At 39.0% G+C, this 25,755-nt stretch overlaps 1 pseudogene; it reads right to left on the bottom strand.

Annotated features, from left to right (window-relative positions):
- Positions 1 to 24,297, bottom strand: part of LOC122473553 — a 39,321-nt pseudogene extending 15,024 nt beyond the window's left edge.
- Positions 24,298 to 25,755: the final 1,458 nt, after the last annotated feature.

Raw genomic sequence — 25,755 nt, 5'->3', positions numbered from 1 at the left:
GAGAATTTGGGAAAATGGCATGATGAATTCAAAATTCCACATCTAAATAAGAGGTAATACAGAAGAGAAGAACAACCACAACAAAAACAAACAAACAAACGACAGAGAAGAGATTAGGTCAATAAACAATTCAAGATGATTTCCTAGAATTGAAATGACCAGCCCAGCAAAGTAACAGAGGACCTACACAAAGCAAGTCATTACAAATTTTTAAAACACCAGAAATTTCCTTAAAAGTTCCAGGCAACTTCCAGGGAAAAAGACTAAGTTACCTTCAAAGGTAAACAATCATAATGACGTTAGACTTCTTATTAGAGACATTAGAAGCTAGCAGACAATGGAGCAATCTTCAGAATTATGAGAAAAAAAATTAGGATCCGTATCCGGCTAACCTATCAAAAGTACAGAGGTAATATAAACACATTTTTAGACATCTGAGGCCTTAGAAATATTACTTTCCAATTCCCATGCGCTAGATCTCAGGAAACTAAAGGATGATGCTACACAGCAAAATCAGAGAGTAAATAAGAAAAACAAAGAGAGCAAATCTAAGGTACAAGAGCTCTAATACAAAGTGGAGAAAAGGGGAATCCCAGGACGCCATCTCTGCAATAAGCCACATCATACCACCCAGATTAGAAGGGGAGTATAGAGGGGCGCCTGGGTGGCGCAGTCGGTTAAGCGTCCGACTTCAGCCAGGTCAAGATCTCGCGGTCCGTGAGTTCGAGCCCCGCGTCGGGCTCTGTGCTGATGGCTTGGAGCCTGGAGCCTGTTTCCGATTCTGTGTCTCCCTCTCTCTCTGCCCCTCGCCCATTCATGCTCTGTCTCTCTCTGTCCCAAAAATAAATAAACGTTGAAAAAAAATTTAATAAAAAAAAAGAAGGGGAGTATAGATGGATTCAAGAAATATGTCTCTAGGAGGAAGCAAACTGGAATTGATAGATTACCTGCAATGTTTTACCATGTAGGAAAGTATTTAAAATAGTACCACAGGTTTTATAGATCTTGTGAAGAGTTTGAAAAGAACTTGTGATAGGAACATTAAAAAATAACCTAGCAAATAAAAATGAAGCTGTATCAATTCCCAGGAAAATGGAAAGTTTCATAAAAAAGAAAATCCAGTCACAGAACGAGATTTTGTTCAGCAGTGAATAAAACTTTCATAGCCATCAAAATGCACCATTGATTACCGATGTATTAAAAAGTGTTATATAGGCATATTGGGACAATAGTGGAAGGAGGAAGTTTGGGGGGGGTTGTCTCTAAGAGTTCCAAATACTCATCTTTCATACACAGAAGTCAATAGACAATGTGTAAAACTGAAAAATCAAAATGAGAGTAGTATTTAGAGGCATATAGGTAATTGTCAGAAGAAATAGCTGAACAGAATGAAGAAATAGCTGAACAGAATGAAGAGGGTGATTTTGAAAAGCCAGCTCAGGTCCTGGGGCAAGAGACCATGCGCTTCAATTAAATGTGTTAATTTTTTAAAACTCCATGTGTGTTTTACTAAAAAAAAAAAAAAAAAAATAGAATTAAACATTTTTAACAGCCATTGCCTATCTTGAGAATGTCAGAGTGGAAGTCTGCAGGATAATATTTTTGGAGAAAAGGGAAGCTGTTAGTTCTGTTTTTCGAATCTGCCTAGAGCTGGCCCTGTGAGTTTTCCTTCTGGGGAAGGAAAAGAAGCACCGCATGATTCTTAAGTTTCAGACCTGCTTCTTCTTACGGCATTTTTTTTTTTCTTTAAAGGAAGCAAAGGCATAAGAACTCCTACATTTTAAAGTTTTCTTTTTAACTCTATCTTCTTTTTTGTGGTCTTTCAAATAGATTTTTTTTTCTGCTGGCATAAATAGTCACCCAGCACTTTAATGCCAGTAATATTTTGCTACCCTAGACAGTTGATGACCAGCCTATATAATAAGATTGGTCCTGACATTATGAAATTGACATAACTAAATGTCACTACAGACAGGAAATGTGGGATCAGATTTTAGTAAAGTCATCCCTGAAGCTCTCCAAGAAGGAATTCAGCCCTCAGAAAAGGTCCCAGAATAACATCTTGAGGCTGAAGTCCTATGCCAACATCCATGGTGTTCTAAGAGCAAAGATCTTTGTACAAGTATTTGGTCAAGTGGTCAGTTTTTTGAGATCCACAGAGACTTCACAAAGACTGTGGGGTTGGCCTAAAATATCTTACACTTTCAGGACAGTGACTGATGAAATAAAAACATGCCTCTGAAAGTCTCCGAGAAACTTGGAGGCAAATTAATTCTGACTCATGTGACATTTGTTGGCTCAGACATCTGTGAATTTCTATTATGTTAGACACCTAACATACACAGAGTGGATATATTTAGGATAGTTTCGCACAGGTAAGCCAGGTGAAGAAATTTTCCATCAACTTTTTTTGTAAACAATATGTAGGTGGGCTTTTTGAAAATTAGACTATCAACCTATGCTTTTAACATTCATTGTGGTTCTTCATATATTTTACTTTATTTCTTCCATCTTATTTTGTCCAGTTTTTTCCTGAAGTCACCTTTTTCTTTCTAGTCTTCTGACTTGATTTTCTCTTTACATTTAATTTTTTTTCTCCCCTGTGACAATTTGGGAGATAGATATTTATTTCTAGTCTTCAAGTGGTTGTCCTTGAAATTTTAACATGCTAACATTTAAATTTTTTTTAATTTTTTTTTTAACATTTATTTATTTTTGAGACAGAGAGAGACAGAGCATGAACAGGGGAGGGGCAGAGAGAGAGGGAGACACAGAATCTGAAACAGGCTCCGGGCTCCGAGCTGTCAGCACAGAGCCCGACGCGGGCCTGGAACTCACGGAACGCGAGATCATGACCTGGGCTGAAGTCAGGCGCTCAACCGACTGAGCCACCCAGGCGCCCCAATGTGTATTTATTTTTGATAGAGAGAGACAGAGACAAAGACAGACAGACACAGACGCAGACACAGAGTGATAGCAGGGGAGGGGCAGAGAAAGAGGGAGACACAGAATCCCAAGCAGGCTCCAGGCTCTGAGCTGCCAGCTCAGAACCTGACGCGGGTCTCAAAACCATGAACTGTGAGATCATGACCTGAGCCCAAGCCAGACGCTTAACCTACTGAGCCACCCAGGTGCCCCAACATGCTTACATCTTAAAACTCAAACAGCAATCAATATCTTCACCTGCCTACTGAATAATAAAACAGTTTAGGATGCTTTAGTCCAGGGTCCAATCTCAAAGCTTACATACCATTGTCTTCCGGTTTTTTAATTCTGTTGTGTTTTATGTGCTTTATTTTTATAACTATGCTTCTTTATTGTTCATATCTGGTTTGGCTATGAATGGCCTCACAGAATGGATTTGGGAGTATTGTCTTTTCTTCCCCTGGTATCTGGGAGAGTTAACAAAAGATTGGAATGATATGTTCTTTAAAAGTTTGGTAGAGCTCATCTAAAAAAAACTTTCTGGTTCTGAGAAGGTTTTTAGCTCTTTCTGTAATTTCTTTAGTACTCACTGATAGTAAGTTATATTTTTCTAGGAACTTGTCCATTTCATCTGTCTTCAAAATTTATTGGAAAAATGGGGGCAGCTGGGTGGCTTAGTCGGTTAAGCATCTAACTTTTGATTTTGGCTGAGGTCATGATCTCACGGTTCATGAATTCAAGCCCCGAATTGGGCTCTGCGCTGAGTGCAGAGCCTGCTTGGCATTCTGTCTCCTTCTCCCTTTGCCCCTCCCCCTCTCAAAATAAATAAACGTCAAAACAAAATTATTGTGAAAATGTTATTGTCACATTTTCTCTCTCTTTGCTGTATGTCTGGTTGTGTCGCTTTTTGCATTCAGAATATTATTTCTTTGGGTCTTCTCTCCTTTTCTTTAATAAGAGTTCTCTGTTTTTCTTTTTCAGACAACCAGCATTTGGTTTTTGTGATGCTCTCTAGTATATCTTTGTTTTCTTTTTCACCGATTCCTGCTCTTATCTTTACTGCTATCATCCGTTACTGCATTTTCTAACTTTTGAAATTGGAAATTGTGTTAGTTTTCGACTCTTTCCTTTTCTAATATCCTTTTTTTTTGGCTATAGATGTCCTTTGAGGCATCTCTTTGGTTGCATTGTCCACATTTCAGTATATGGTGTTTCCATATCATTTAGTTTTTAGTATTTTTTAATTTCCATTTTGACCCATCTTTGATCCATGAGTTATTGAGTTATTTAAAATTTCCAAACACACTGACATTTTTTAATCCTTCTGTTGTTGTTTTTAACTGTTTACTTATTTAAGTGCGGTCAGAGAATGTGGTCTATATGATAACTGTTTCTCAGAATTCATGGAGATTTGTTTTATGCCCTAGTGTGTGACCAACTTCTAAATGTCCATGTTGTTAGAGAATATCCATACTCTTTAACTGAATTTCATATCATCCATTGAATCAATCTTGGTAATTGTGGTGTTCAAGTTTTATTGTTTTGCTGTTATTCTTGATCTATAAATAATGAGAGAGGTATGTTGAAATTTCCCACCCTGCGGTTGTAAATGTCAATTTATTCTTATAGTTCTGTTCATTTTTCCTTCACAGTTTTAGTCTTGTGTTAGTATTGTATTAAGTGTACATAGAGGGCTGTTGTAACTTCCTGGTGGATATATTTACTCATCTCTAAATAATACACAGACGTTTATTTTATTTCCAACCGCTACCAACCCATCCCACAGCTTAAATTCAATTTTTGTCCAGTCTTTTAGCTCTATGTGTTTATTGTGAACCCCTTAAATTAAGCATTCCTGTTTTGTGTTCTTAATACTAAGTAGATTTAGTGATATATTTATGATTTTATTTGTGTGCTATCTTTCCTATAGCTCAGATGCTCTTCTAAAGATTTCTTCCTTGTATTTGAAAAACACCCTTGGCAAATTCCATACGTGAAAATTTGTTAGGGGTAATCCCTCCCAGTTTTATTATACAGAAAAAAATTCCCTCTTGTTTGTGAAAGATAATTTTTTAAGAAACACAATTCTTGTCTTACAGTTGTTTTCCATCAGTACTTTGAAATTTTAATATTCTACTGTCTGTAGTCCCTATCGCTGCTCTTGAGGACTCAGACTTCCATCTGATTATTATTCCTTCTTGGGTAAATTGCCTTTTTTCCCTCTGGCAACTCTTAACTGCTTCTCTTTATTTTCTGTGTTCGGCAGCTTCACTAAGATGAATCTAGGTGTGAATTTCTTTCTACTTATCTAGTAGAGATGTGCTGGTCTTCTGAGTTAGAGATGTGTTTTGCAACAATCCTGGGAAATTATCAGACATTTTGACCTCCCTTTCATATTTTCTGCCATTTTAATAATATATATTCTTCATAGTTCTCTCTTCAGCTGTGTGTATTTGGTGATTTAGCCATTCCATTAAGTGCCTCATTTAAATCATTACTTTTCTCATTTCTAGAATTATAGTCTGGTTCTTTTCCTCATCTGACTGATCATTATATAACCTCTCTTTCCTTTCTCCTTTTAAAAAGGTACTCTTTTCTTTCTTTAAATGCATTAAACCTAGCTGTTTTATTGCCTCTGATAGTTCTTCGTGAGTGCAATTTTGTGTGTGTTATTTCTGCTTACTCATTCACATTGGCTTGGTTTTGCATGTGTGTGCATGTGCACATCCATGCTTGCATGTGTGTGTGTGTGTGTGTGTGTGTGTGTGTGTGTGTGTGTGTGTTTAAGGGCTCATAGTTGTAGGAAGTCTCCTTTTGGGGAGTGAAAGTCCTAGGTGGAGGGTACGTTCCTTGGAGGAAGAATTTGACTTTATTTCTGAGGTCCTCTAACGTAATGTCTCATCAGGATCCCCTTTATATTGGGATTTTATATATCACACAAATAGTGTACGTTCAAAACTGAAACCCTTGTCTTGACTGGGGACCTTGAAATCTTGAGAGAGATTCTTTTTCATCCCCACTCAGAATTGAGGCTGAGACCATTTTCCTTGCTGTCTGAGCCTTCTAGACTTGTTTTCTTTTTGTTTTTCTAAGGTAGTAACCGTTCCTAAAATTCCCTTTGGGAAAGTGCTAAGCACAAGACTTTCTAGATGTTCTCAGGGATTGTAACAGTGTCAGCAATTCCTGTTCTCCTAGGACTGGCTTTCTTGCTTTGTCTCTGACCATGGTGATTTTCTTGACTTTCCATTGATGTGATGTTTAAAATTTTTTTTTTTACGTTTATTTATTTTTGAGACAGAGAGAGACAGAGCATGAATGGGGGAGGGGCAGAGAGAGGGGGAGACACAGAATCGGAAGCAGGCTCCAGGCTCCAAGCCATCAGCCCAGAGCCCGACGCGGGGCTGGAACTCACAGACCGCGAGATCGTGACCTGAGCTGAAGTCAGCTGAACTTCAGCTGAAGTTGAACTGAAGCTCAACTGACTGAGCCACCCAGACGCCCCTATGTGATGTTTTAAAAAATAAAAAAATCTCATGGTATTTTTAAGGGATTTGTTGTTGCAAGATTTTAACATACCTAGACTACCCTATTACTGTAATAACAATAACTTGGGGTCATTACATGAGGTTCAGAGAATCTTACAAGGTCCTCGTAGGCTACTGCTCCTAACTCTCATTCTTAATATCTGGGAACTTCAGGAAAAGCTCCCAAGTCTTCAAGAAAATGTATTTTAAGCATCCTTTTCCCTTAGATTCTAGAAGTTATGGAAAATTTCTTTCTGTTCCCATGGTCTTATTCTCAGTAACCCCTAGTGTAGCTCTGACCTTGCCTTCCTTTGCCCACTTTGGCTCTAATGGGGTATCTTTCCTCTCATTCTCCCATCACTTCTTTATTTGTCTTCTTTTCCAGTTCCCATAAGCCCAACCAAAGTTCTTTTCACCAAAAAAGTGGTTTCCACAGTGAAGACAGATCCCAGCCACACCTCATAGGTGACTCCAGGTATGTCACCAATAAGAAGAGGCTGGGTTTGATCTCTTGCCTGAGAAGTCTTCACCTCATGAAATTCCAAATAAATATTGAGATTTTCTTGTTTGTTTGTTTTGGGTTTGCTCTGTTTTAAGATCATAGAACAAACTGGATTCCGAGACACCTCTTATAAAAGCCAACTGTCACAGAGGGGGCAAAGGACCTTGAAAAGCCAACACGGGTCTTAGAAAGAATGAATCTGGATGTGGCAACTTAAAATGATATTATTTCTGCTTTGAGTCAGCATACTACCCATAAGCCCTTAAAAGCATGTTTATTGCTCAGCTGGGTAATGCTCTTAAAACGTTCCAGTGTACGGCACCACACTATACCCAAAGGAATAGGATTAGCTGTGGCTAAACATGCTCAGAATTCTTCATCATTTGCAGAAGGAATTTTCCTCGAGTTACAGTGCTGTGAATAGAGCCAACTTGTTCTCACTGGCTTCCTCATTTTAAGTGAGATAATGTGTTTCTGAGCAATAAAATAAAACAAGGAACCTGTATAAGGCACGAATACTTAGAAAAACAGGAGAAGGGTAAGACCAGAGTGCCTGAAAGTAGAGAAGAAAAATCTAAATTATTCAATCAACGTTATATCTTTCATTTCCTGGATTTGGACAGCTTCACTGGAACTTCACTGGCACATTCTGTGCCCTAGATCAGAATTTGTTAAACTGTAGCCAAAAAGGTATAGTCACTGAAATATCCACCTGATAAATTATTCTCACTTACAAGTATAGTAGTCATATATCTTAGATTTTTCTGAGACAATTCCAGTATAAATTTATTTTATTCTTTTCTACAAAGGCAGTGCATTCAATGTTTATCCAAGTGTGGTTTCATATCATTCAATTTAGAGATTAGAAAACATCCATTGCCGGACCACGTGTTCTGATTTTAAATTTATAAAATAAGGTCACCGGGAATCCTCAAAAAATGTTGTAGTGGTATTCTGCTATGTTTCTAATATTTAAGAACTTAAGTTAATTTATCTTAGATTCACAAAATCGTTGGAATGTAAAAGCACTTGTAAGGTAAGGTAATTTATCCTTCTTTTGCAAGTAGGCAGTCACACCTCAACCATCCGAGGCTAACAAGAATGTATCCTGTTTCTAAAGATGGTCAGACACCCTCCCTCTCTTAATGCATAGGCCGTTTCTGGATGAGAAAAAAAGTAAAATTCTAGACTTGTTCATCCCTGTAGTGAAGGCTGTTTGCCCCGTATCTAACTGGTGATAGGGTCTAAATTTTGGTCTTGTCCTAAAGTATTTCCAAAGTCAGCAAAAACGACTATATATCATACTAGCAAATCTGTCACAACAGATAAAGACCATGCTCACATCCTTCTGCTGTAATTTCTTTCACTTCTCACTGGTCCCTTCACTGCTATATAGCCCATGGGCCCTCTTGAATCTCCGTACCCAGTAAACAATGCTCCCTGACAAATGGTGAACACTTCCTCTGTCTCCCTCCTTAACTGAAATCTGTTGCTGTTCTAATGTTCACTGCTTCCCAGCAGCCCTAGCCACTGGAGACTTCGCATCTTCCAACAGTGTTGCTCCAGGATCAGGAGATAGGATTTTTGAGTTGATGTGATTTGTCTGCCTTCGCATAAACTTGTCTTGCTTTATGGCTCCTTCCTGTATGCCGCCTTACAATGCCACCTGCTTCTCCCTCCTCTGCACGTTTATTTCTGAGATTTTGATAACTTCTCTCACTTATTATTGACTTCTGGCTCACATCATTACTCCTTATCCCAAGTCCTGATATATTGGTCATTGTTAGTATAGATACTTCTCAACATCTCAATTCCAATGACCTTCACTAATCTTCAGTCGTATATCACCATGGCCACACCATGGATCTTGTGGTCATCTATAAACATGCCTCTGAAGTCTTCAACTCCGATCTTCTACTCTTTGATCTAACTTACTCTTCTAGGGACACCTGGGTGGCTCAGTTGGTTAACTTTCCACTTTGGCTCAGGCATGATCTCACAGTTCATGAGCTTGAGCCCTGTTTTGGGCCCTGTGCTGACAGCTCAGAGCCTGGAGCCTGCTTCAGATTCTGTGTCTCCCTTGCTCTCTGACCCTCCCCTGCTTGTGCAATCTGCGTGTGTGTGTGTGTCTCAAAAATAAACATTAAAAAAAATTTTAACTTACTCTTCTAGGTCTTCAGGACCTCAAATTATTATCTGAAGCACTCCTTCATCAGCTTACTCAATTTCCTTGCACCCCAGGCCTTTTGCAGCAATTGCTTGCGGTTATGACCCTCGATTCCCATTATAATACTTTCTCCAGTTTCATACCCAGATGAATAAACCCTTCTGGAACCGCAGACTGGAGCCACTGAAAGCCAATCTTCAACTTCAGCTGTGCCTTCAGTCCCACCACCAGGAAATCCCATCATTTATCATTAGTCGGTCCCCAAATGATATTTCAGACCAACCCTACCCTCCTCTTCACAACTTCCAAGGACTCATCTTTCATTCCCTCAATTTCAGTAGACAAACTGGTCTCTTGCTACTTGGCAGAAAAGTGAATCTGATGTGACTTTCCTTAAATTTTTCTTCCCTTCCCATTGGCTTTATAAACTGTAGCTTCTCTCACACACATCCTTGCCTCATTTCCTCTCATCCCAGGCAGTGAGCTGTTACAGTCTATAGCCAGCCTCTCTACCTGTGCCCTTGAGTTTATTTTTCTATGCCGATGTCAGGGCCCTAAGCCATCAGCCATTCAGTTCTTCTTTGTTACCTACAGGACAAAGGCCACACTTCCTAGAATGGCTTAGGCCCCCCTCATCTCTTTTCACTGTCATCCATTCCTTTATGCACCAGGACTGCTCTGACCAACGTGGTGTCCAAGAGCCACAGGTAGTTACATAAGTGTAAATGAATTAAAATTAATTTAATTAGAGGTCAGTTACTCAGTTATACCCGTCATTTTTCAAGTGCCCACTGGCCACTTGGGGCAAGTGCTGACTGTACTGGACAGCACAGATGTTAAATATTTCCATCTTGGAAGAAAGTTCTCTTGGACGCCACTGCTCACTTTTATGGAGAATTCTGCACTTTTTTTGAAAGGACCAAGTTTCTCATATCTCTGGACCTTTGTATACAAAAAAAAAAAAAAAAGCAGCAACCATTTCTATGTCACAGCACTCACTTTGGCATCCTACACATATAGGTATGTGGACATCTACCTCCAGAAGCCACTTTTGGTGTTGTTGGAAACAAGCCCAGAAATTTTTAAGACAAGTCTTTCTGTGGAGATTATTGTACCTTTAAGGCACCCTTGTGTTTTCTCTCTTCTCTAGGAAGATGTACTAACGGGGAGATGAGCCCTTCAAGAAGGGCTTTTAGATCCTATTGTGCCAGTCTTTCCAAATCTCCACATAATCACAAATTAAACTGTCACTGGAGATAAAGCGATCATCTTACCTTCAAGCTTATTAGAGCTTCTCCTTAGAAAATCGTTTTCAATGTTTTTAAAAGAGAACCCACAATAAACTACCTAATTATCTTTGTTGAGACTTTGTTTTTTGCACAACCAAACGATTAAATTGTCATGCCGCCGAAAGAACACTTGGACATCCGACCGCAACACTATTTTAGGAAAATCTCAAGGGAAGCCGCAGTGAGAAGGAGGAAACAAGTGAATTTTTTTTTTTCAATTCTACTTATCCCCCTAAGTCAGGTCTTTGCTGTCGGACTTGATTATTTCATTTAAAGTGGATTCCTAAATTCGTCAATATATAAAGTCCAGGAGCAGCAACATTTAAACATAAGTATGAAGCCAATTCCAAAATCAAATGTCAAGTTTGTGGTAATTACTTATCACTTTGAACATGCTTCATAAATACCAAACTGGAGTGAGAAGTGGGAAACTGGCCGTGCCATTAGCCGGCTGTGCCATTATCTAGCTGTGACACTGGGCAATTAGCTTCAGCTCTTGGGCCTTAGTATCATATATGAAGTAAGAGAATCAGAGAGGATTCCCTCTACGTTTCCTTTCTACTCTAAAAACAATGGTATTGCTGGGTTGTAGGTGAGGGTAGGACATTCTTTAATATAATGAATAATTTCTCAAACTTTTGTAAGGAACAAGTGTAAATCCAGCTTCTAGCTCTTCTCCTTACATGATGGGCAAGAAATTCTGGAGTCTCCATCACCTAAAACTAGACTAATAAATAGGGGTGCAATGCATCTACAAGAGCAGTTTGTGGAGGTGGGAAGTAGAAGGGAGTAGGAGGAAGAGATTTCAAGAGAAGAGAATTCACAGGCTACCGTGACCTGATTAATACCAGCGCGCACTGCGTCTGTCTTCAAATAACATGAACTGGGGGGGCACCTGGGTGGCTCAGTTGGCTAAGCGTCTGAACTCGGCTCAGGTCCTGATCTTGTGGTCCCTGAGTTTGAGCCCTATGTCCGGCTCTGTGCTGACAGCTCAGAGCCTGGAGCCTGCTTTGGGTTCTGGGTCTCACTCTCTCTCTCTCTCTGCCCCTCGAAAATAAATAAACATTTAAAAAATTTTAAAAAGTAAGATTCATTGGCCTTCAGCAGCACACAGCACTTCTCTCGTTCACCTTGGTTTACTGTTTGTATAGAACTACGTTTCTACCATGAAGTACTCTGTTAAAAACATTACAGAGAGACACCTGGGTGGCTCAGTCAGTTAAGCATCCAACTCTCGATTTCAACTCACGTCATGATCTCACGGTTCATGAGTTTGAGCCCCACATCGGGCTCTACACTGACAGTGTGGAGACTGCTTGGGATTCTTTCTCTCTCTCTCTCTCTCTCAGCCCCTCCCCTGCTCTCTCTCTCTTTCTCTCCCTCTCTCTCTCTTTCTCAAAATAAGTTAACTTAAAAAATATCACAGATATATAATTGTTATTTGTAAATATAATTTCAAAAGCATTTAGTGGTTTCCATTGTCTTTGCAAAGACTGTAAGCCCCACACACAGAAGCTTGTAGAGCTTCACAGGTTTCATCTTGAATGTTTGAGGCGACAAGGTTAGACATGAAATGCTGCTTTGGTTTACTATTTTTCTGCATTACGGTGATAAATGAATGGGGAAAAGGACACACACCAAGGTGGAAGAAAGAGTGTATTTTTCTTCCGCAACATAAAACTTTTAATTATTTTAAATGTGTGACTTAGTCAGCTTGGAACCAGTCCACCTCAAAGTAAAATAAAAAGCAATGAAAATTGATGACAGAATGGTTCAGTGACTAAAAATCTTAAAGTTATTACAAATAGAGTATAAAAACCTCTCTAATCCACACAGTTGCAATTTCTGGGGTCAGTGGGAAGGGTATGTGTCTGTGTTGGGGGGGGGGGTTGGTTAAAATATCATTATGCAGCTTACTTTTATTTTCTTTAGAGACAAAAATAAAGGCTATTTTTAATGGACCTTACAGATACATAAATTCCTTAGAAAGCATTTTATGTCATACATTTATCTAAGGAACAATTGTACACAAACTGCATTTACCAACACTACGTGTTCCAGTCCCCTCCCCTCCAAACAAAAACAGAGAAGCCTGCTTTGCTCTGAAATGATTCTGAATTAGCATTCAAGAGCAAGTCTAGCTTTCCAAACTAATTGGTGAGTCCATAAGTTTAGATGGCCTCTCTATTTTGCAAACTTTTGTAAAGAGTCCAAGATCCAAGGACCAGTTGGTGAAATTTCTACCTCTATCATCACCATAAGTGCTTGGATATAAAAAAAAAAAGCACAACATATAAACTACTAGATATTCATTCATCCTGCGTTGATTAAAGAAATCATGATACAGACCCAACGTGAAATACTGCACCACTCACTGTTGAAATGAATAAGATGAAAAAGAGGATCTGTCAAGGATAAATAAATAAAGATATTATTAAATTTGTTAAAATGCATCCTAATACTCCTTTTAGTACAAAGACTAGGAAAATGTTATGGTATAGTGTCTATACACGCGCACGCGCGCGTGTGTGTGTGTGTGTGTGTGTGAAATACAAAGCTGATACCAATGGTTATCACTGGGAGAGGGGAATGAGAATAAAAGAGACTATCTCACTTCCTATATATTTTTGTATGATATCATTGTTAAATGACCATGTCTTGGGGTGCCTGGGTGGCTCGGTCAGTTGAGCATCCAACTCTTGCTTTCCTCTCAGATCAAGATCTCACGGCTCATGAGTTCAAGCCTGACATTTGGTTCTACACTGACAGTGCTGAGCCTGTTTGGGATTCTCTCTCTCCCTCTTTCTCTGCCCTTCCCCCACTTGTACTCTGTCTGTCTCTCTCTCTCTCAAAATAAATAAATAAACTTAAAAAAAAATAAAAAGTAAATGACCATGTATTACTTTCATGATCAGAATGAATACTAAAAATATTTAAAAATAAATAAATATTAAAAATAGTAAAGAAAATTTTTGAGGCAAACATGGCAGCCTGAGGCTTTCCATCTCATTCCTTCCCTCTCTTTCTAGTCCATGGGGAGAGGCAGCTATCTAGAAGGATAAATGCTAGGGCTCTGATGTAAACCAGAGCACGATGCCAGCATCTATGCAAGGCCTGGGACTTCTCAAGGAGATTGGCCTGCAAAAGCAGAGAGGGACCTGATGGTTTTGTCTCGCCATCACCAGCCTGCCTCTGCCTCTTGCCCTGTAGTCTGTCACGTGAGTAAGGGGTGCTGCCCTTTTCTCCCACAAGTTCATTAACATGGGATAGGACAAACCCAAGGCGAGGCAAAGTCAAGTCCTGAACTCTAATCTCCAGTTGGAACTCCGGGGGAAGTTTCAAATGAAAGGTTAATTTAAGACATTTTAATTTATCAAACTAAATATGATGAGGGTGTACCGTGTAGTCACAAGATACAGATGTAAAGCAGAAAGAGCTATAGCAGTTATTACTCATTATGGAGAGGGCTTCTGTCCAAGTTGAACTTGGAATGCCAAGGATAGTAGGTGAACAGAAGTGAAGGTCCTTGCCTGCATCTTTTTTTGTCCCTAAGACAACAATACCAAAATCAAAAGCAGACCATTTATACCTTTCTCATCCTACTGCCTAGATCTGAAAGGAGGGACTGGGGCAGCCAGGGAGTTCAGAAAAGGAAGCTTTAGGAGCTGGGGAAGTACTATTTACTCACCATAGAGAGATATTTAAATATTCTTACATCTGGTGTAGTCATATCTCTGTGTGCCAACTGACTGACTTTGATCTGTGAGGGGGCCCTCACCCCGTGGAGGTCATGAAATTTTTCTCATGACTTACTTGGGTCTATCTAGCCTCGTATATATAACCCAGAAAATAATCTAATTCTGGATATGGATTTGCCTTCTCTGTCAAAGCACTTTGTCACAAATCATCATCCATGATCTTACTGGATGTCATTTTTGTTGCCATAGTATTTCACATGACATTCCTTCTGACCAAGGAATTCATTTTATTTGTTTTTTAAATGAGACAATGGACTTATTTTTACAAGATTTGTGGATCTTAACTCTGCATCCCAATACCCTATACAATGGTGAGATGGTCTGTTCAAAACTCATTTATGCATCAATTGAAAGATACCTCTCTGTGATATTGGGGACAGTCTTATGGTATTGATTCCCCTGTCAACAAAATATGAGGGTCTGGGAATCAAGAGGGCGAATTAAGTGTGAGCGGTTCCTCTTGCTGTTATCATACTCACGTACACAATATTGACTTCTCTTTGCCATGATTTTGAACCTGCCAGCTTAAATTCCTTATTTCTCAGTAGAGGGCTGCTTCCACCTATGACACAACAATGATTTCACTGAACTAAAAGATGAGTTAGCCAGCTGGCCACCTTTGGGGTCTCTTGCTACTGAACAAAGAACAAACACAAAGAAAGGATTTGCTCTTCTGGCTTGCGTGATGGGCCTTGATTATCAAGCAGCAATAGAATTACTGGTACATATCAAGGGCAGGAAGGCGTATTTATAACCCAGAGAATCCCCTTGGGTGTCTCCTAATACTTCATATCCAATCCTAAAGATTAATGGAAGCCCACGGCAACACAATACAGACAAAATGAAGAAAATCTCAGGCATTTATGGAAGGAAGGTGTGGGTCACCTCACTAGATATAAAACACTTAACTGGTGGTGACTGAGAGCAAATTGACCCATAAAATTGGTAGTGGACGAAGAAGTTGTAAATACCAACAATGTTTTTCTGACCTGTTGCAGGACAGATTATCATAGCTGTACATATTTTTCTTGCTTGCTTTATTATGTATATATTTGTGTGTATTAACCAATCTTCTCTTTTTTTTTTTTTTTTTTTTTTGAGAGAAAGAGAGCATGAGTGAGGGAAGGGCAGAGTGAGAGGGAGAGAGAATCTTAAGCGGACCTCACGCCCAGTTCAGAGCCTGACACGGGCTTGATCTCACAACCATGAGGTCATAACCTGAGCAGAAATCAAGAGTTGGATGCTTAACCGACTGAGCCACTCAGGCGCCCCTCCTTTTTACTTCTGTATCAATGAGGTGATGGTTATCTGTCATTTAGTTTTGAGGTTATTGGATACCAAGATGGGCCTGTGACTGAACTGGAAAAGGACTGAACGTCTTCAGGGGTGGATAGAGCATTTAATAGGATTTGTGCCTTTTCTTTGGTAACAGAGCGTTTTATTTATATGGAGCATAGTTGCATAATGATAGGTGGGAGTAAGTTGTTGCTATTGTGACTGTCTGGAAGACTCCATGTGCATAAAAACTTGCTTATGGATATAGAGCAGGTAACGATTTAGACTGTGATGGACTGGTTTGACTGTTTCGATTCCTAGTTCATCCTGCCTTCTTATTTGGCGATATTAGAAAGCTAACTACATTCCTCTGATTCTCTTGCTGCTAGGATTCTGGATGTAAATTTGGTTCTGGCAATTAGATGGATGTTCATGAGCTTTTTTAAACGCAGAAGGAGTTACACGATCTTTCTGCACCCGTGTGGACAGACAAGGAAGCTCCAAAGAGTGAGGGGGTTTGCAGTCCACAAGCTTCATCATGCATGTCTAGTCACTGTGGATGGTGGTGATGACAGCAGTGACAGCAGCAGTCACCCAAGGCTGGGATCGCATTGGCACTGGTCAAAATGGAAGTCGAAGTTCCAGGGGAATATCCTGATGGCCACACCCCCAGCACTTATAATTATTTTATCAACAACTTATTTCTGCATTAAATCCTTTTATGTTTGGAAAACCTAAAGTGTTTGCTATTTCCTGAATTAAAGCAATTGATACATAACTCTAGAGATACACCTGTACATGTTCAAAATGAGGCATGTAGGGGCGCCTGGGTGGCTCAGTCGGTTAAGTGTCCGACTTCGGCTCAGGTCATGATCTTGTGGTTCACTAGTTCGAGCCCCGCGTCAGGCTCAGTGCTGGCAGTTCGGAGCCTGGAGCCTGCTTCCGATTCTGTGTCTCCCTCTCTCTCTGACCCTCCCCCCATTCATGCTATGTCTCTCTCTGTCTCAAAAATAAATAAACGTTAAAAAATTTTTTTAAAAATTAAAAAAAAAAAATGAAGCATGTAAATGGATGCTGACTTCAACATTGTTTGCAATAGCTCCAAAACAATTATCTACATGTCTAATAGTAGGAAAGTGGGTGAAAAAATTGTGGTACATTTACATTATGGGATGAAGCAGGTAAAAACAACAAAGTAAATCTATACATACTAACATGAAAAAAGCTCCAAGCTGTGTCAATCAGTTTTTTTTAAAAAAGGAAGCTATGTAATAATTTGTGCCATATTAAACGATTTACTCTAAATATTGCACATTCAATACATGGTTTGGGTGTATATGGCATGCATCACCATATACTTGAAAGGATATAAACCCAAATTCATAATAGCAATAAGTTCTTTGGAAGGAACTGGCATTTGCCAATGGTTATAAAAGGAGAATTTAGTTTTATGTAATGAATTTTTATAATTAGAATACATTCCCTTATTGATGATTGGAAAGAAATAAAATTTTTGAAGAATAATAACTAATTATGGTTGTGAAAGACAAAGCAATTATAAGCATTTTTAATGGAAAAATGCATAATATTTTAAAATAATCTATAGCTGCTTAAACAAAATTAAAGAGACTACTAGAGAAGGAGCAACATATAACATGCTAACTTATCAGCTTTTGGAGGGAGAAGGGAAAGATAGAGTGAGCAAAGTACATACACATCATTTTGTTCTTGGGAATGACAGGAATTTAATATCAAATATATTTTTAACATAAAGATAACCACGAATAGAAAAAAAATAGACATATAAATTTCAAATCACCAGAGAAAAGGACACACGTAGTAAAGAGACGATTTTACAGGAAAATGTAAAACACCAAAATTGACTCAAAAGCATAGCAAATTTAGATAGCATAATAACTAAGAAAAAAGGTTTTAAAAAGGTAGAAAATAATAGTAATAAGGAAAACAGAAGAGAAAAGAAGAAAAGGAAAGGAAAGGAAAGGAAAGGAAAGGAAAGGAAAGGAAAGGAAAGGAAAGGAAAGACAAGACAATAGACCTACATGTTTTATAGACAAGGTCTCTCTATTCCTTGAAGGTTGGTTTGATCATATTCTATGTTATCTGTGAAATTGTAGAATATGTTCCCCAGTTAATTTTATGATGTTTACCTTGCTCTAAAGTTAAAAGGTGAACAAGAACATAACAGACACGAACAAATGAGCACTAATATTGTTTATAAATATAGTTGTAAAATCTCATATAGAACATTATCACATTAAATCCCACATTACATTAATTTCAAAGTTGAATTTTTTCCTAAGAATTTATCAGTAAGTCAGCTTTAGGAAATCTTCTCAGGCAACTCAGTACTCAAATGGGTTAAGTGAGAACAATCATATGAATATCACCACAAAAACACTTGGTAGAATTCAGTATTCAATCTGTAGAGGGAAAAACCTTAGAAAATTAGGGATAAGAAGATGTTCCCTTAGTGCAATAAGGAATATCTATCATAAACAAGCAGTATCGCTTCTCGGCCTTTTGGCTAAGATCATAAACAAGCAGTAAACCGCAGCTCAGAGGAATGAATCTCTCACTCCCACTAAAGCCAAGATGAGGACAAAGATACCTGCCTTTAAGACCATATGCTGCCTTATTCTGGAATTACTAGCAATAAGATAGGTAAGGTAAAAATTCATACAATAAAGAGACAAAACCAAAATTGTTTGCAGTATATGATTTATTACTAAGAAATTACAAAAGAATCAATTGAAAATAGAAATAAAAGGTCAAAACTCAGCGGAGTGCCCAAGATAAAAAAATAAACATCTAAATCTCAACAGATTTCTTACATGTCAGCATAAAAAAAGGTGAAGGATGGAAGAAAGATCCCATTCACAAATCCACAATAGCAAAAACCATTATTAAATGCCTAAGAATGAAATAATCAAAGCCTATACAGAAGACGCAATAATTTCCTCAATAATGTAAAAACAAAAAACAAAAAAAAATGAATTAATGGAGATACATTAGATGTTCTATATGGGAAGATTCAATCTTGAAAACATTCAATTCTCTTTCAATTTAGTCTATAAATTTATTTTCAGAACACAATTGTTTTCTATTTGAAAAATTATTTTTGAAGTAATCACGTAGGTACAAAATGTTGAAGTACGATATAAAAACCTACTTTTTTCCAAATTACTTGAAGTAAATTGCTTTCCCTGTTTCCCTATCACCTAAAACTCTAGTGTGTGTTTCCTACAAACAAGGGTGTTCTACATAATGGCAATACAACCATTCAAATAACAAAATTATTACTGATACATTACTGCCATCTAATTATTAAACCCCATAATCAATTTTCATCAATTATCTCAATAATCTTTTACCACAAAAATATCCAGTGCAGAACCATGCTTGGCATTTAGTTATCTCTCTTTAGTCTCCTTCAGTCTTAACAGCTCCTTAGTATTGCCTTGACTTTCATGACCTTGAGTATTTAGAAGACTATAGGCCAGTTTTGTAGAATGTACCTCAACTTGGCCTTGCCTGAAGTTTCTTTGTGATTGAATTCAAGTTAGGCATCCTTAGCAGGAATGCTGTAGACATGAGCCATGGCCTTCTAATTCCCCCCACTAGGCTGTCCCCACCTTTGTGGTTGTACCACAGGTCCTACTCAGGCTTTGACACCTAATGCCAAGTGACAGTTCTACATAGTTTCCATCTTTACCCTACTTGGGCCCTGACAGCCCACTCCAGACTCCGCGACACCCCTCCCCCATATGAACATCCTCTGTATCTCACTCTGGCTCTGCCATCCCTTGGCAGGACTCTATAAATGCAATGCAATCTCATGTGTAATTCCAAACAAAATCTATTTAGAACTTTCAAAAATGATACTACAATTGTACTTGACTTGGAGAACAATTTGAAATGAGCCAAGATATATTTGGGGGCAAAAGACCAAAAAGGCTTACTTTGTCATATATTATAAAACCACAGAAATTCAAACAATCAGATTCTGAGTCAGGAATAGACAAATTGATGGAAGAAAAATAAGGATTAAAGGAACAGATTGAAGAATATTGTAGTATTTATCGCCCATATAGTTATAGTAAGTTAGATGAACCATGGTGATTTGGAGAAGAGCATTAATGAGCATTCTGTATTATGATTTACACAAAAATAGAAGTGTAAAAAAATAAAAAATCATAAAGTCATATCAATTCATAATATTATAATTCTGTGCTGGGGAATTACTTTGCTGGGTATATCAAAGGAAAAAAAAGATCAAAAACTTAGCCTATTTATAAATTAAAATGTCCTATATCATAACAAAACAAAGGTAGCTCCAATCTACTTCACATCACATGGAAATGAGGGCTTTGAATAGATTATCTTGAATATCTCTTCAAGCTCTGAAATGATGACTCTCCATATTTTATGCATATGATTATACGTAAATTGTGCCATGTCTATGTTGCATCTTTCATATAATAGAAACCCCTTGAAGGCAAGATTTATATTTTACTTTTGTGTGCCTTCTCCACAGTTACACAAGCTGTGGTCATTGCCGTGAGCTGAATTGTGTCCCCAACAAAGGATTATGGTGAAGTCCCAACCCTGGGCACCTGTGACTGTGATCTTATTTGGAAATGGGGTCTTTGCAGATGCAATCAAGCCAAGATGAGGTCATATTGAATTAGGGTGGGCCCTAAATCCAACGAGTGGAGTCCCTAAAAGAGAGAGAGAGAGATTTGCAGACACACTCCCAGGGAAGAAGTCGATCTAAAGACGGAGACAGAAATGGGAGTGATGAAGCTACCGAGTAAGGACTGCCAGGAGCCACCAGAAAGCTAGGAAAAAGCAAGGAAGACGCCTTTTCCAAAGCCTTCCGAGACAGCACAGCCCTGGTGACATTTTTCGGTTCAGACTTCTAGCCTCTAGAACCATGGAATGATCATTTTTGTTGTTTTAAGCCCCACAGTTGGTGACACTTTGTTAAGGCAGCCCGGGGAAATTAATACAGTCATTTAAATGGGCGATTTTGTTTTTATAGGTAATCATACAGAGCACTGTAAATTAGAGCACTTATATTCACCCATTGGTGTTGGAGTGATGGAACACTCAATTGTGTTCCCTCTGCTGCACAAATTCAAAAAGGATTGGCTCTCTTTCTTTTAATTAGAAATAAGATTCATCAGTCTTGCAGCCTCACTATTTTTCGATGGTTTCTTCATCTGTCAGAAAGCAGCTTCCTCGGCATCTACAAGATTTGGTCAATCTCCAACTCAAAGTCCAGCCCAGACTCATCCCAGAGGACTTCTGTTTTCCCCGGGCTCAATCACCTCCCTGAAACATGACCCTGAAGAAACCTTTTCACTTTGCCCGGTGGCAAATTCTACCTGTGTGATACATTGTAATGGCCAACGTTTGCTGTATTAACACACACCCGTGGAAGCCATAAGCTACTTTAGAGAAAACTGCCATATTTTTAGATGAAATCAGTAAAAACAGGAAAGAATTAGTATTTTATCATGTTCGAGAGATTATATATTTATACGCTTTTTACAAGGCTGACATTCTGTCATTAGGTCTATCTTTCCTCTAATTCTCTGGGTGCTATTATTTTAGATGCACTCCTATCGTATTATTCCTTCTTATTCCCTATTTTACTTGCCAGTAATGCTTCTAAGAATATATCATATTTTACTACAATTTTTCACAAAAGAGAGAATATTACTTTGCTCCACAATAGATTAACTCCCAGACAAATGGATTATCTGTTAATTTTATGTCATCCTTAACTGAACTAAAACTCTCACAATTGAATTTTACTAATTATATATTACTGTAAAGTAGCTACTTATAAAGGCATTTTAAATAAGAAATCTATTATAATTACTTAACCCTGGAAAGGAGGACAAGAGTAGTATCACGCAAATGCTGTAAAGTGGCAGTCCATGATCTGAATGGAAGATGCCAATGGGCTTTGTTAGGCATGCAGAGTGGTTTTAAAGCCCCATATGAAATAGTTGCAACATTTAAAAATTAGGAGACCTTACCAAAATAAATTCTTATTTCTGTCTTTTGGGAAAGAAAGTCAGAAAAGAATATCTAGCTGTTCTGGACAGTCTTGGCAATAAACAGTGTTGGGGAAAACCAGACAATCAAAAGAATGAAACTGTGCCCCTCTCTTACCCTATACACACAAATCAACTCAACATGGAATCAAGACTTGAATGGAAGACCTGAAACTATAAAACCTATGAAAGAAAACATAAGTGGTAAGCTGTTGGACATTGGTCTTAGCATCATTTTTTGGATTAGACACCAAAACAAAGGTAACTAAAAGTAAAATAAACAAGCGGGACTACTTCAAACTAAAAACCTTCTGTAACCTCTGGAATGGGAGGACATATTTGCAAACCACGTATCTGATAAAAGGTTAATAAAAAAACACAGTTTAAAGAAAACAAAAACAAACAACCCAGTGAAGAAATGGCAAAGCACCCGAATAGATATTCTTTCAAAGAAGACATACAAAATATCAACAGACACATGAAAAGGTGCTTGACATCACCAATCAGGGAAATGCAAATCAAAGCCACAATGAGATATCATCACCTCATAGCAGTTAGAATGTCTATTATCAAGAAGACAAGAGATAATAAATGCTGGCAAGAGGTGGAGAAAGGGAACCCTCTACGTGGTTGGTAGGAATGTAAACTGGTACATCCATGATGGTAAACAGTGTGGACATTCCTGAAAATACTAAAAACAGAACCACCATATGATCCAGCACTTCCACTCCTGAATATATATCCAAAGGAAATAAAATCACTATCTTGGGAAGCTATCTGCACTCTGATGTTCACTGCGACATTATTCACATAGCCCAAGTATGGAAACGACCCAAGTGTCCATTGACCTATGAATGGTTAAAGAAAATGTGATACTGAGGGGCGCCTGGGTGGCTCAGTTGGTTAAGTGTCTGACTCTTGCTTTCGGCTCAGATCATGATCTCATGGTTCGTGAGTTCGAGCCCTGCATCTGGCTCTGTGCTGATGATGTGGAGCCTTCTTGGGATTCTATCCCCCCACCCCCTATCCCTCCCTTGCTTGTTCTCTATCTCTCTCAAAATAAATAAAAAGAAACTAAAAAAAAGAAAGAAAGAAAGAAAAAATGTGATACTGAAATATATATGGAATATTACTCAGTTTTTAAAAAGAAAGAAATCCTGTCATTTGTGACAACATGGATAAAACTGGAGGGCAATTATACTAACTGAAATAAACCAGATATGGCATCACTTACGTGTGGAATCTAAAAAAGAAAAAAAAATGTCAAATTCCTATAAACCAAGTAGGAAAGTGGTTGACAGGGCCTGGGGAGTGAGAGAAATAGGGAGAGGACGGTAAATGGGAGCCCCCAAAATACCTCCTCTGAATCTTTTTGTGGAGATTTCTATTCATGTCTGTTGGACATAGACTTGGGAGTAGAATTACTGGGAATCTTAAAGTAGGCATCTATTTAGTTTTAGTATATAATTCTGTCTTCCAAAGTGTTTGTACCAATTTAAACTCCCACCAGCAACGTATGAGAGTCCCAGTTGGTCCGTGTTGTTGCCAAACTGGGTGTTGTCAATCTTTTTAATTTTAGCCATTCTAGTGGGTGTGTGGCAGTATCTTGTTGTGGTTTTAATTTTAATTTTCTCATGACTAATGAGATTGAGTATCATCTCCCATGCTTACTGTCAGTTAGATATGCTCTTTTAGAAACTGCCTGTGAAAGTCTTTTGCCCATTTTTTTTAACAATAGCCTTATTGAGATATAAGTCACATACTATAAATTTCATGGTATTAAAGTACAAATGCATCAGGTATTAGTGTATTACAGGGTTGTACCATTATCAGATCAGCATCATCTAACTTCAGGACATTTTTATCACCCTAAAAAGAAACCATATTCCCATTAGTAGTCACTCTGCATCTGCCCCACCTCCGCCCCCAACCCCTGGCAACCAGTAATCTACTTTTAGTCTATATCCCTACTCCAGACATTTCATAATAATAATTAAAAAGATCATTCATTGTGTAACATTTTATCACTTTTTTGTGTGCGTGTGTGTGTGTGTTTACTGAACATGTCTTCAAAGCTCAACCATGTTGTAGCAAGCATCTGTATTTCATGCCTTTTTAATGTTGAGCAATATTCCCTTATACGGTTATGTATTTTTTTTTTCAATGAAAAGGGAACTTTGCTGAAGCCCAAGGGCCTTGGGCCTCCTGCAGGCAATGGAAGAGTGAGTGGAGGGACCTTATTTGATCTTCTTGGAGCACAGGTATGGGTGGTGTGGCCGCACTTCTTCTGGCCGTTGACAGCACAGGGTGCAGGTGACCATAACGCTTGGGGCAGATTATCCTGTCGCAGTTGTGTTTCTGGGTCACCCGGCAGAGGGAAGGTTGGATGATGCTACACCACAGGCGAAGTACCAAGTGGACTTTTTCTGGGTATTGTCGCCTGAGCATGCAGCCATCCTCCGGCCATTTGCCCACAAAAATCAGATGCTGCTGAGCAGGGGAGATGCCCTCCTTGCCTTGGAGTTTGGCTTCGACATTCTCAGTAGTGTCTCTGGGCTCGACATTGAGGATGATGGTCTTGCCTGTCGGGGTCTTCCCAAAGATCTGCATCTCTTCATCTGCTCAGCCGCCTTGTTGAAGAGAAAGAGCATGCCACGTTCTTCTTTGTCTGTTCATTACTTGAGGGACAGTTGTATTGTTTCCTGTCTGAGGCTGTTGTTAATAACGCTACTATAGACATTTGTATACAAGTTTTTAAAGAAACGTATGTTTTCAATTCTCTCAGATATATACCTGGAAGGAACATTGCTGGGTCATATGGTAACTCTATTTTCACCATTTTGAGGAACTGCCAAACTTCCAAAGCTACCACACTATTTTAAAATACCACAAGCAGGGCGCCTGGGTGGCGCAGTCGGTTAAGCGTCCGACTTCAGCCAGGTCACCATCTCGTGGTCCGGGAGTTCGAGCCCCGCGTCGGGCTCTGGGCTGATGGCTCAGAGCCTGGAGCCTGTTTCTGATTCTGTGTCTCCCTCTCTCTCTGCCCCTCCCCATTCATGCTCTGTCTCTCTCTGTCCCAAAAATAAATAAAAACGTTGAAAAAAAATTTTTAAAAAAATAAAAAATAAAATAAAATACCACAAGCAATGAATGGAGTTTCCATTTTTCCCACATGCTCGTTAGTACTTGTTATTGCCTGTCTTTTTTTTTTAAATGTTTTATTTATTTTTGAGAGAGAAAGCGCATGAGTGGGAGAAAGCCAGAGAGAAGGGGGAACATAGGATCCGAAGTGGGCTCTGTACCGACAGCAGCCAGCCAGATGCAGGGCTCGAATTCACAAACCGTGAGATCATGACGTGAGCCAAAGTCAGCCGCTCAACCAGCTGAGCCACCCAGATGCCCCTTGCCTGTCTTTTCAAAAAAGGTTTGCCATCCTCGAGAGTGTGAACTGTATCTCATTGTGATTTTCATTTTTCTTGCCTCAATGACTAATGATTTGAGCATCTTCTCATGTGCTTACAGATCATTTGTATACCTTCTTGAGAGAAATGTCTATTCAAATTCTTTAATGTTTAACTGGGGCCATTTTTCTTTTCATTGTTGAGTTACAAAAGATGTCTGTGTATTCTCAATACATTACCCTTGACAGATAAATGATTGGCAAATCTTTTTCCCCTGTTCTGTGGGTTGCCTTTTCACTTTTTGATAGTGTCCTTTGACACACGCAAGTTCTTCATTTTTGTGTAGCTCAGTTTATTTAGTCTTCCTTTTGTCATCTGTGCTGTGGGTATCATACCTAAGAAACCACTGCATGACTTAATATTGTAAGACTCCTGGGGCGCCTGGGTGGCACAGTCGGTTAAGCGTCCGACTTCAGCCAGGTCACGATCTTGCGGTCGGTGAGTTCGAGCCCCGCGTCGGGCTCTGGGCTGATGGCTCAGAGCCTGGAGCCTGCTTCCGATTCTGTGTCTCTTTCTCTCTCTGCCCCTCCCCCGTTCATGCTCTGTCTCTCTCTGTCCCAAAAATAAATAAACGTTGAAAAAAAAAAAAAAGATTGTAAGACTCCTGGTGGCTCAGTCAGTTAAGCGTCCGACTTCAGCTCATGTCATGATCTCACAGTTTGTGGGTTCAAGCCCTGCGTTGGGCTCCGTGCTGACAGCTCAGAGCCTGGAGCCTACTTCAGATTCTGTGTCTCCTTCTCTCTCTGCCCTTCCCCCACTTGTGCTCTC

Source organism: Prionailurus bengalensis, chromosome B4 (genome assembly GCF_016509475.1).
Source record: "Prionailurus bengalensis isolate Pbe53 chromosome B4, Fcat_Pben_1.1_paternal_pri, whole genome shotgun sequence".
Taxonomy (NCBI): domain Eukaryota; kingdom Metazoa; phylum Chordata; class Mammalia; order Carnivora; family Felidae; genus Prionailurus; species Prionailurus bengalensis.
The sequence above is the reverse complement of the archived record's forward strand: the minus strand, read 5'-3'. Positions and strand labels throughout refer to the sequence as shown.